Source organism: Tenebrio molitor, chromosome 2 (genome assembly GCF_963966145.1).
Source record: "Tenebrio molitor chromosome 2, icTenMoli1.1, whole genome shotgun sequence".
Taxonomy (NCBI): Eukaryota; Metazoa; Arthropoda; class Insecta; order Coleoptera; family Tenebrionidae; genus Tenebrio; species Tenebrio molitor.
The window spans coordinates 2,739,713-2,752,346 of NC_091047.1; the positions used below are offsets into that span (position 1 = coordinate 2,739,713).

The 12,634-nt window shown below is 33.2% G+C and overlaps 2 long non-coding RNA genes across 2 annotated transcripts in view; one reads left to right on the forward strand and one right to left on the reverse strand.

Moving 5' to 3' along the window:
• Positions 1-12,620, reverse strand: part of LOC138122711 (uncharacterized) — a 43,710-nt gene extending 31,090 nt beyond the window's left edge. The window contains exon 1 of the long non-coding RNA XR_011156593.1: positions 12,423-12,620. This is a non-coding gene — a long non-coding RNA (uncharacterized lncRNA). The remainder of the gene's footprint in view (positions 1-12,422) is intronic.
• Positions 1,932-10,650, forward strand: LOC138122716 (uncharacterized). The gene is made up of 2 exons (XR_011156613.1): positions 1,932-2,890; positions 9,151-10,650. It is a non-coding gene; the product is annotated as an uncharacterized lncRNA (long non-coding RNA).
• Positions 12,621-12,634: the final 14 nt, after the last annotated feature.

Below are 12,634 nucleotides of genomic sequence, written 5' to 3' on the forward strand. Positions count from 1 at the left end.
GATTAAATTTGCGAATTGTATATTTTATGTATACAGGTGTCCCAAAAATGACGTACAAACTACTTCTGGCCTTGTGATACAATAGTTATTTGGATCACTAGTCCAGAAAATGATATTTTGCGAGTGTGAGTGGTATTACGTAGCCAAGGCGCCTAGCCGAGGCGAGCAACACGAGCACTCGCGAAACATTTTCTGGACGTGTAATCCACAAAATTTTTCATGCTGCCAAATTTAAATCATTTTTAAAAAGTAAAAAATTATTATTAATTAATTCAACCAAAGTAACTTCTATGTCAAACTTTGTTGACATTTAAGAATCAATGCTGCCTGCCCATTCTCTAGCGAATTTTTATCCAAGGTCACTTTTGGAAGTACTAGGCTGGGAATTTAACGTTTCCAGCCGCTTTTTAAGCATACAAAACCGTCGGTAACGGCCGGCAGCATGAAAATAAATATTTGCTTGCCGAGACAGGAAAGTAACATACGTCATATTTCAGTTATTGATCAGGATCACTGTATCCACTGTTCTGATGTAATATCATAAAATAAACAGAGTTTTGTGTAGTACATATTTCCTTATATACATATACAGTGTGGAATAAAATGATTTACATCTAGTTACCTTTGCATTACCCTTGTAAAAATACGAAATGCGGCTCTACAAAAAAAAGAAAGCCTAACCTCAAAATATATATCCAAATTCCAAATGTGATTTATTGAGAAGGGATGATATGAATGCAAAGTTGAGATTGAAATTAAAAAGGAGCTAACAAAAGCAAGTCACAGTTAGTGTTGAAAGTGGCCACCAACGTTTGTTAATTGAATTTAGTAAATTGTAACAATTGTCAATTCGATTGATGACATTTATTAACAGAACTAATAGTTCAGCAATTCGACAAAAAATTTTTGAGGTACAATTTTTTTTAACTGCTTTTAGTCTTCTACGTTGTCTCACAACCTCGTAGGTAAAATTTCGGCACATTTTTAAAATACACCTTGTATATCATATTTTATAAAACGTACACCAATGCGGTTTTCTTGTTTTAAAGCATATTTCCTAGAGGTTACTTCGCATTGGAGTACGTTTTATAAAATATGATATACAGGGTGTATTTTAAAAATATGCCGAAATTTTACCTACGAGGTTGTGAGACAACGTAGAAGGCTAGCACTAAAAGCATTTAAATAAATTGTACCTCAAAAATTAAATGTCAATTTATTTTTTGACATAGAATTTTTTAAATATTTTTTCCGAGTTCTACATGAAGCCAGTAGCTCGCGGTTAAAGTTTGGCCGGACATTTACCGAACAGCCTGTATATATATACCGGGTGATTCAGATTGGTATTCGCGCCCCTATATTTTTTTTATTTTAAGAAAAAAGTATAGCAAACCATATATATTTGTAAATCGCTTATGAAACTACAATAGATGACGTTGTCAAATCTTCTCAACGATGACACACGTCAAAGTTAAGACTGTCAACTTTTTTTTTTAAATAGTACATTATACATTTCTTAGTCTATTCTTGTAAAGCTTTTTTTTCTACATTTGAATATGTAAAAAAAGTTGACACTTGCAATTGGAAAAAATCGAGAAAAAAAATAAAATATGATTTAATTTATTCGAAAGTGTTATTTTCTAAAAAGAGCTAGTTAGCCATGGAGACAATTGAATTTTGACATTAATAGCGTCAATTATTAACGTACCTACATTTAAATAAATAGCTATGTTATAACCTACATTTAAATAAATATCTATGATATAACATCTGGCTTCGAAACCTAACTTCTTCCTGACTATACCGCTTTGAATGCATACAAAAAATGTATGTAGTTGAATTTTGATAGTGCATGAATGACATGATGAGTCTTGGGAATCGTATTCGAATTATTCGAATATTTGAATTGGTGACTATGTAAAATAAAGTAAATTCAGGATGGATCGGGTATTTCACTGTCAAATAATTTTATTTTTTGGCTATGTAATTCTTAAAATAGTGAGATGCAGGGAACCAACATAACGCGAATTTAGCATAGTAAATTCAGTATGGATTTGGTATTTCGTCCGAGTCTCAGTTTTCTGGCCGAGGCGCACCCGAGGCTTGAAAACAAACAAGGTCAAATCATTTTATTTTTTGGCTACGTGGTTGTCTTGTAAATAGTGACATGCAGGGAACCAACATAATGCGAATTTACAAATGTTTGGCTTACTAGCTCTTTTTAGAAAATAACGCTTTCGAATAAATTAAATCATATTTTATTATTTTTCTCAATTTTTTTCTGATGTAAGTGTCAACTTTTTTTACACATTCAAATGTAAAAAAAAGGCTTTACAAGAATAGACTAAGAAATGTATAGTATACTATTTAAAAAAAAAATGTTGGCTGTCTTAACTTTGACATATGTCATCGTAGAGAAGATTTGACAACATCATCTATTGTAGTTTCACAAGCGATTTACAAATATATATGGTTTGCTATACTTTTTTCTTAAAATAAAAAAGATATAGGGGCGCGAATACCAATCTGAATCACCCGGTATAATTACAGAGCATTAGGTAATTGCTTTAGTTCTAGGAAACTATCCTCGAAAAATTCTTGCAGTGTACAGTGCATATGTGTGTCTTTTCCCAGCCAAGCGTAAATTTTTTTCGATAATTAGAAACCGCGTAATCGCCAAAATGGTAAGTGTTGGACCACCCTGTATAGTAGGCTTTAGAAATTAAATCGTTTTTCAGCAGTGTCCTATTGTTTATTTATTGTTTATTTTGTAGATCACGAAATTCAACAGGCAATGTATACAACGGGTGTTTTTTTTTAAATTTGGCGTTGAAGTAGGCGTTGAACTGTCGATTGTGAACGGTTACGGATCACGGATCACGGATCAGCTGTTTAAGGCTCGCGTTTACCTGAGTTTGAAACGGTCGAAAAAGTGGATTTTCGATCACGTTTTTTGAGAAAACAGTACGAGATGAACGTTTTCTATTTTTACTACATAAATTATGAACATTTCTATTAGTGAACTATGAAGAGAAAAATATAATTTTGTTTTGACGAATTTGTTGAAAAACCACAAATAAAATGCTGTGCTTGGAAGCTGTGTAGGCAAAATGAAAAGAGATATCGAAAATATCTCACGTTATTCACTAGATATTGTTATGAATGTGACGCAGACGAAAAGTGGTGTTTGCTACTTGAATATTAGTTGAAAAAAACCAAAAAAAAATTAAGTCATTTCTCAACGTTAAAATTTCACGTTGTAGACAACCAACCCTACATGCTACCTGAGCTAACAGCTTACGGAAAGGGGACTATACAAGGGTACAAATTACATCGGCATATTACCCATTTTAATATTATGCAAATCTCTATCCTTTTTTTTTACGTGCAATAATAATTTCCAGTAATAATACACCATGAAATAAGCACAATTTTTTCCTTTATTTCATGTCAAAATTCACGATTTAAAATATTTTATTTTATACTGTCCGGTAGATGTTCGATTACATTATCCATTTGAGTCCGGTAGGTTAGTTATAACAGTATCAGAGACTGTTTTATTTATACAAATCAAATCTGACATTGAAAAGTGCAAAAGTCGAAAAATATTCACTTGAGTGCTTCGAAATGATCGAGTTGTAATACGAAAGTTGATTAGCAACCACGAATGTCATTTTTTAAAATGGTTGCAAGTTGCTCGTCAGAAGTTGACGACTCATGTTGACATTTGATATAAAAATAAAAAATGTGACACTAGTATTCGCCGTTGTCTTAAAAATTAAAAAAAAAAAAACATTTGAAGGACAATAAAAAATTATCGCTGTAATTCAAAAAATAAAGCCTTACGATTGGTCGAAAATGATGATGAATGAAATAATCACATATTATATCCCAAGTGCAAAATTTTTTATCGGAAATTTTTTTGCTAATGAACGAAAACATCCATAAATGAGGTCAGAAGACCAATTATTAGCAAATAAGAGCACGAGACGAAATCGAGGGCTTTTATTTGATAATAATTGGTCTTCTGACCGAATAATTTATGATGTTTGAGTTCATTAGCCAAAAATTGGCGATTTTAAAATTTTGCACTAGGGGTATACGGCTGATTATTTCCTGAATAGAATGAAAACAAACGCATTATTTCCAATCCTTTTTATTCAAAATAATTAAATTAAAAAAAAAAATCAGGTACCGGCATTTTTTATCAGATTTATTGCACATGTGCATTTTAGAGAAATTTGATCGGGTTTGAGAATTTGTTTCATTCACAATCACATTTCAAATTGAACTAAGTCGTTTGGAAACGCCAGCGACTTTGTATCGCCGAGACGATACAGGGTTATTTTTTGTTTTCTCGTTTTGATTGGTCAATATTTGTCACGCAATTGGTTGCTAAACACATGAAGGAAATACTCATGGTAAAAAACAATAGCAACGGCCATTACCACAGGAAAAAAGATGATGCGATTTTCACAAAATACATAATATGATTTTTTATTTTTGCAGTAAAATTATGATACAGAACAGACTTCTAGTATGAAATAATAGTATACTATTACTATTACATGAGCAAGTACAGAATAAGTAAAGAATAAAAATCGTTACTTGCGAGTACATACATAATATAATCCTATACTTTATCTATAGCAAATTTTTTTGACTAATAAACCGATAATATTCAATTATTCACCGAAGGGACACAAGATGAAACCAACCGTTTCATTGTAATTTTACCTTAAAAATATTTTACCATAAGGGTCATTTTTGTCTCATTCATAATTCTTGACAAATCAGGTAGAAACTCCGAACTAATATTCTTCCCTCATCTGCAGGGAGTAAATGCAGATTTAATCGTAATACTTTGGGAAAATATAACTACACAATGCTGCACCCTGTATTTGGTTAATATTATAGTTTTATTAGTCGGACCTTCAAAGTCAGAAAAATGTCCTATACGATCAAATTGTAGGTATATTATGTACCTACAAAAAAATAATAAAACAAATTCTTAGCTCAATATTTTTAATTTTTTAAAATTTAATGTTCCTTTTGTTAAAAAAAAAAAAAAATGGGAGAATTATAAAGGAAAGTCGGAAAATTAGGACAAACTTCAAAAATTATAATTTTTGTATGCACTCTGGATCATAACTGACGACATATTTAATTGATTTTTTTTGTTCGGTTTGTTCCCGGGATGGAAATAACTCAATTGAAAGAATGTTTTTGGAAAATTTGGAGAAAAATCTGGAAAAACGCATTCCAGCCTAAATTAAAATTACATCCGTTTTTACTTTTCTGTTGTTTCGCGATCTGTCCAACAAATGTAATTATTTTATTTCTATACCAATTTATTTCGCTATCGGATTGTTCACTTGAACATCGATCTTGCAATCGAAATGTATATAAATAAAACACCTTGAGATTCATTGTTATTTCAAATTTAATGGAAGAAAATAAATCATCATCAGTCATCACAAACTAATTTACTGAAATTTGGATTGGACAAGACAACGTCTGTCGGGTCAGCTAATAAATAATAAAATGGAATGAAACAACAGTTTGCAGTGCAGCCAATTCAGATTTGGCATTGTAGGACTTGTCTTTCCAACACAACATTTTATCTCCGTATTTAGGTACGGAACAGGACAGGATCGTAATCCTCTACCCCCTACTGAGCGTCTGTGACTAATTCAAGGTACCTGCGTCTCTCGGTTTGTTTGACCCGTTTGACCAAAACATAAATTTGTAAATAGAGGACCCACTGTACATCAAGTTCGAAATTTCTTTCAGGTAAACGCGAGCCTTAAGGCTGTTGCACAGTAATAAAACTTTTGGGCGAGGTGTAGTTCAAGTTGCAGAAGTATTCAGAATTCTTGGATCGGTCAAACACTGCAGCAGGTACCCTCTCGAGACCCGTCAGTCATAAAATTAGCATTTTACAAGAGCATTAAATCTTCGTATTGTGAACAAATTTGTTGGCAAATTTTAGATTTTCTTATTTCTTGTAGTTTGGATGTATTTATCTGTGCACTTTAGTGGTTGAATCTCTTACTTGCAGAAAATTCTTTTGAAGAAAATAACGGACAATGATTAATACAAATGCAAAGGCTATGACTTTGACAGTGTCAGATTTTTCGTATCTCTGCTATCTTTATAATTGATTTCATATAAATGGTCATCAAGTGAGCTGTGCATTTGTAAAAGCACCTTTAATTTAGTTACATTACAAAAGTCACATTTATGAAGGTCATGTCCAATAAATCTTTACTTGGTAAAAATACAAAGACAAAAACAAATAAGAATTACCTTAATTTAATCAGTAAAAAGACGTAACATTGCTTTTGAAATCAGCAATGTTAAAATGGACAAAAACTAAAAAATTAGTCAAATCGGGTTCGCGCAGAGCAAGCAACTTTGAAAGTTAAAGTCACTAGCTTTAGCTTTACTACCAACAGAAAATCAGATTTTCATGGCTTGCTTAGATGCACATTTATATGAAATTGAGTATAGCTAATAAATGTCAAACAACTGACACTATTAATCAAATTTTAACGCAAAAATAGTTATTAGACTCCAGTTTTTACCCATTTGCGATGACGTCACGATTTCCTTCCTCGCTTTCTCTCTATTGAAACGACAGAAAGGGTAAAAAACAAAATAGCGGTGCAATGGCGGACAAAAAATTTCGTCCACTGTCATTCCACTCACATATGCTATAAAGCGACCTTTAGGAACGAATAACCTCGCTTCACATGTTGACATGTGTCAATCAAATTATGTCTATAATTTATGTTTTTATGGGTGACAGTAATAAATTTCAAATTTTAATTTGCAAACGTCAATCATGATGACAATAAAGCTTAAACTACACCAAATTTTTGTGAAATGATAACATGGGTATGGCTTGCGACTACAATCGTTTTAATACCTAACCTTATAGTTATTTATGATCAATTGAAATTAGTTTCTGATCCTAGCTCAAACATACGTGAAGTTACTAAATAATGACGTCATCGCAAATGGGTAATAATTGGACTCTAGGATCAGAAATAAATTTGGATTGATCAAAAATAACTATCAAATTTCAATTTTGTTGACAATTGCTTCGAAAGTTTACGATTGTAATCAATGTAATAACTAATAAGTGAAAAATAAAAAAATGTCAAATTGACAAGAGCATAAAATAACCACAACTAATCAATAATAAATAAACGCATCGCATTTTTTTGTTTGTTCCTGTTGTTTCAATAAAGAGAAAGCGAGAAAGGAAATCGTGACGTCATCCCAAAAGGGTAAAAATTGGACCATAACTTCAGAGTTCAGAGATTGAATCTTATTTTCCTAATCCTATGGATTATTTAGCGTAAGAAAGGTAGGATTACAATAGCGCCCATTTTCATTACCTGTATGTACAAATCATTTCCATTAAAAAAAACCTGTTATCGGATAATACATACTTACAACTTTTCTCCAATTGCAGAAAAATACTTAGAACTCTGTCAGAATCATTTAGACATTTATTGGAAAAAATTATAGTTTCTGTATAAATTAGTAGGGGTTTTAATATTCTATATTCAGGTAGTTTGGCCCAAACGACCGATACCGGGTTCGATATTGGAATGGATGGGAACAGAAAACTTTATGAATGTATAATTGGGATAAATATTTTCCGTTTTGTGATTGCATTTTGAGTGTCACATTCTGAGATTATATAGTTTTTAGGTTAATAATAATTATACCTATTTTAACTTAGGTTTCTTAATTTAATTTTTTTCAATCCATTTTCATAAAGTAAAACGCCCCAAATTAAATAAACCAAATATCTTTACATCAAAACATTTTCATTAAATTTTAATCACGGATTTTATTTCTCTATGTATTATGGTTTCATACCGTGTATCAAATTTGAACTGCATCGAACAAAATTTAATTTTTAAAGTGATAGTTTTTTGACTGCTGTACCTAGGTAATTAATTTTAACAAAAAAGTAATACCCAATTTTTGTGGCGGTGAAGAGTATTTATGCATCTATAATACTTTCGTATAAATATAATTTAGTTTTAAAGTCATTTTCGTGCTTGTCATAAGTGATGGGACACCCGGTACATAGTTTAAATTTTTATTTCATACTATCCGGTAGATGTTCAATTTCAATGTTCAATTTGAGTCCGGTAAGTAAATTATAATAACAATATCAGAGCCGGAAAGTGTCACTAAGCAACACCTAACGGGCTGTTTTATTTTTATACATCAAATTTGATATTGAAAAGTGAAAAAGACAAAAAATATTTGACAGTTTAACCTTGACGTCGTTAGGGCTTTACGTGAATTTAGTAGGCCATTTTGTAGCCTACTCACAACAAATTAATTTGGTGTATAGATAATTAAAATCGTCCGATAAATAAGGGAGCTATGGACTCGTCTTTTTTTTTTGGACACCTGTATAATTGGTGCTCGATTAAAAAAAGTGTTATATGTAGGTATTAGGTATTTTAATTACTCGCTATTATTAGAATTAGTGATTGGTTTACTTTGTTAAAAAGATAAAAAGGTTATGATACCGCACCGCGGCAATCCGGCCATCTCCTTTCAGGTATATTTTAAAAATGGGATTCATAAGTTGACCATCGCGGCACGCCGGGCCTGCCCCGAGGGTGTTCCCGTGAGCCCAGTGCAAGTATCTTCCCAACAAAAGTTGCATTGCGGACGTTAAGTAGTGATTATGACAACCCGAGTTTACGACCTCCAGGGGCTGCAGGTAGTTGAGAAGTATAGTGGACTGCCTAATAACCGAATTTTACGTGTTTTGTTGAGGCTTTTGTTTATTTTTTTGCTTCCAATCTAATTTGTTTTTCCAAAAACTGAGACAGTAGCCCCATGAGATACGTTCTTCTGAATCCAATGCACTTTTTAAATAGTCTCTAAATAAAAAATTGAGCAAAAATAATTAGAATTACTGAAAAACGTTATTAATTTTTTTAAAAAGAATGAAGCGATTTTTCAAAAAACTGAGACAGTAGCCCGGTGAGATACGTTAATGTTTAACAAAAAATATAGTCACCATAGCTTCAAACATAAAACTGTGGAAAAATAATTAGAATCCGTTTAGCGCGCTTTACCATTGCTTGGCCAACCACTAGGCAACAGCCTTAAATCTTACGCTTTTACACGAGTGGTGCGCTCTCAATCGACTCTCCATCGCCTATTTCGACGGCAAATTTAAAAAAACACCCTTTATTTTTATCACGCACCTTTCAAAACTTTCTCCTGTATCTATTTGTGTTTCTTACTTTTATCAATATACCCATAATATTATAATCTACACATCCACAATATTATAATTATGTAAATACACAAACAGTAAATTAAACAGAATTTTATCTAATACATATTTAAGTACATTTCTGTTCACTGGAAAAGCCTACACTTACATTTTGCTTGTGTATTTTAGATTTACGAGTACAATCGCGGCCATCCAAAAGTGAACGATAGCTTGCGAAAATTTCCGTATTTTTCCTTAGATTAAATCAAGCTGTATTCATTGGCGTTCGTGCAGCAGGCGTTACTATTTTAATAATAAAAAGTTGTAATAAATAATTTTTAATAAAAATGAGACTGAGAAGTAATTAATACATTATTAAAGTGAAAGTAAACTTTAGTAAAGAAACCTTTTCAACACCTATTCGTATTGGCCTCTCAAGCCTGTTTTCTTGCCAACGCCTCTTTATATTGAAGTTGCAAGTCTTACTGCAATGTAATTCTCTGGCCACAGCAGCCAAAGACCAATTTGCTTCTAGCTTTGCAATAGTCCTAGCTGTCTGAATCGGAGTGAGATGTGGCATTTAAAAAAAATAGTTTCAATAATTTTTTTATCGCTAGTGTCACACTTTGACATTTTAGGACGCCTATGATTTAAAGTAAAAGTCAAACTATAAAAAAAAAACGTTCACTTTTGGATGGCCGCGATAGTACCTGATGTCACTCACATTGTCAGTGGCAGATAACTGAAATAATTCGATTTCAGTCGAAGTAAAAGTGTACTTAAGGGCCCCTCAATGAAGGATTATTCTTTATGTTCAAGGTTTATTGTGGGTTCTTTAAGTCTGGTATATTGAAAATTCGTTTGTAAATTCTTACCTGATAACTTAAGATGGGTAAACATGGAAACAAATATCAAGTAAATTTACATAGCCAAAAACTAGCAAAAATCTCTCCCAAGACTTGTATGCTTTTTCCGTGAACAGAAGTGTACATACAGGGTGTAGATTTATCGGTGGCTGTTGGTTTTATTTCTCAATGACATTCAACCATTTTTTTATGCTTGAGTTACTGCTATTATATTTACTTACATGCGTTTATGTAGCTTCCAAAATGGTGGAGACGCAAGGAAATACAGGCTTATTCACGAGAGGGGTACTTCCAATTTTTTTCCCGCAACCAACAATACCACTGGAACTAACAACTAAAATCTGTCTCAATTCTAAATACATACCACCAACACTGCATTCTGCATCGATACAACCGGCAACAACACTATTTGATCAAAAATGCGTCAGGTTGTATTTGTGAGGTTACCATTCTTTGTGTATGTCAATTTTCGTTTTTACAACTCAAGATTTTAGAATAAAAGAAAAGAACTGTGCCAACCTTCGAAGCATTTCATTTCGGCATTTATAGCTTTAATAGTTGAATTAACACAGCGTTAAATGTTACGAGAAACGTAGTATTTCGGACTACACCTCAACTACGTAGTTTACAAAGTTCGGTCCTATTAAAAAAAAGTTGTAGATGACCATTTCTTATGCCCCAAAATGTCCTCTACAAGATAGGATAGGTCTTTGATAAGAATAATAGAGTCATAATTGGAGTCCGATTTTACTCCACTAATAGAGCGCGCCGACACTGAGGGTCTTGTGGTGGGAGTTATTCGCTAGCGCTAGACGTGGCCCAGGATGGTATCTTACCGGAAATCGCTCTGCGTACTCTCTGGACGCCGCAGCTGCATTCTGATAACATGATAACATTGCCCATACATTAGCAACATATCTGTGAGCTCATTATTTTCCTAATTATAAAGCCATTCCGACTAATTAGATGACAACTCTGACATTGAGTACATTTACACGGCCGATAACGCCGGTGTTATTTAAAACTGGTTTAAAATGGGCGTTTACACAAGAGGTGTTGTACAGGCGTTAAAATCTACATCGGTGTTGGCGTGGTGTGAGCTAAAACCTCTTTGCAGTTTGACCAACCGAAATGCTTCGAGATCGGCGTTGGCGGTCGGCGCTTGTTGTTGAGCGGTTGCCAACGACAACTGTGCTTGTGTTGGCAGGCCTGCTTCAAAACCGGTGTTAAGCAAAGGTGGCCATTTATGTACATTTTACACCCGCTTAGTAACGTCACGCCTGTTGGTAAAGTGGTGTAGCGTTAGTAAACCGGTTTTAGTAAAACCGGCGTTGAATCCCATTTACACGTCAATTAACACCGGTGTTAGCAACTCCGGTTTAAATAACACCGGCGTTATCGGTCCGTGTAAATGTACTCAGTATTTTTGATTAACGTCCATGCTCATTTGATTTTTTTTTGTCAATTCTAATTTCTAACGAATCAGCGCAAAATTTTAGCAAGATCGGTTTCACCAATTTCAAAAAAAATAACTTATTGTATCTTCATTGCCGTACACATTTTACCAAGGTGATTTTGGCTAAAACTCTTTAGAACAACGCATACTATCACATGTTAAAAGGAACGCCTCAACTTCGAAAACACCCTGTATAAATGTTGTTAGGAGCATTGCGACCGTAACAGTTTTTTTTTAATTGGATGTGATTCGTGCATTTTGAATAACAGTTGAATGAGTGAGATGATGATTGGGTGCGAGAGTTAGGAAAGGGGATGTATAAATCAGATTTTTAGTTAGTTTTTAGACACTCTTGTTTTGACCTAAGATCTGGTCTGATTTCCAAGAGTCCTTAACATAGTGAATTATGTATTAAGAGGTCTGAGTTTTGTTTTTTGTGAATCCTGAGCAAAAGATTATTCACACCATTTTAAGCAAAAGCTTTTAGCAAAAACTTAAACTACCTAGCAAAAGCTATTGCTAAAACTAAATGCTAAAAGCAGACTTAATTTTTATTCACACTGCCCAGTGTCAACACACCTTTACGCAGCTGACATCTCTTTCTAAGGTATTTCCGTTTCAATATTATAATCCCGCCTCCTTGGTATAACTCCGTACGGTGATAGATTGTACGTTTTTAAATTCTAGTTCCAAAACATAAAGCAATGAAAAATACTATGCGTTATGTAGAAAACCGTTGCAACCTTGCAGATTAATTCCCGCCACACTTGTTTCTGTGTCTGTCTTCTTTCAAAAAACGTGCAATCTATCAGAGTACGGAGTTATATATATATACCTGACAATGCCTGACTCCAACCCCCACTTTTGCAACAAGCGGTAAACATCATCCTTCGAAAATTCTCAAAATGAAAATGTTTCAATTAAAAATATTTCTAAATATCATAATTATTGTAATTTGATAAAGACTGATTTGTTCAAATTAAAGCCAAAAACACAACGAAAACGCAAGGAAACACAACACCACTACTACTCGAAAGTCAGACTGAG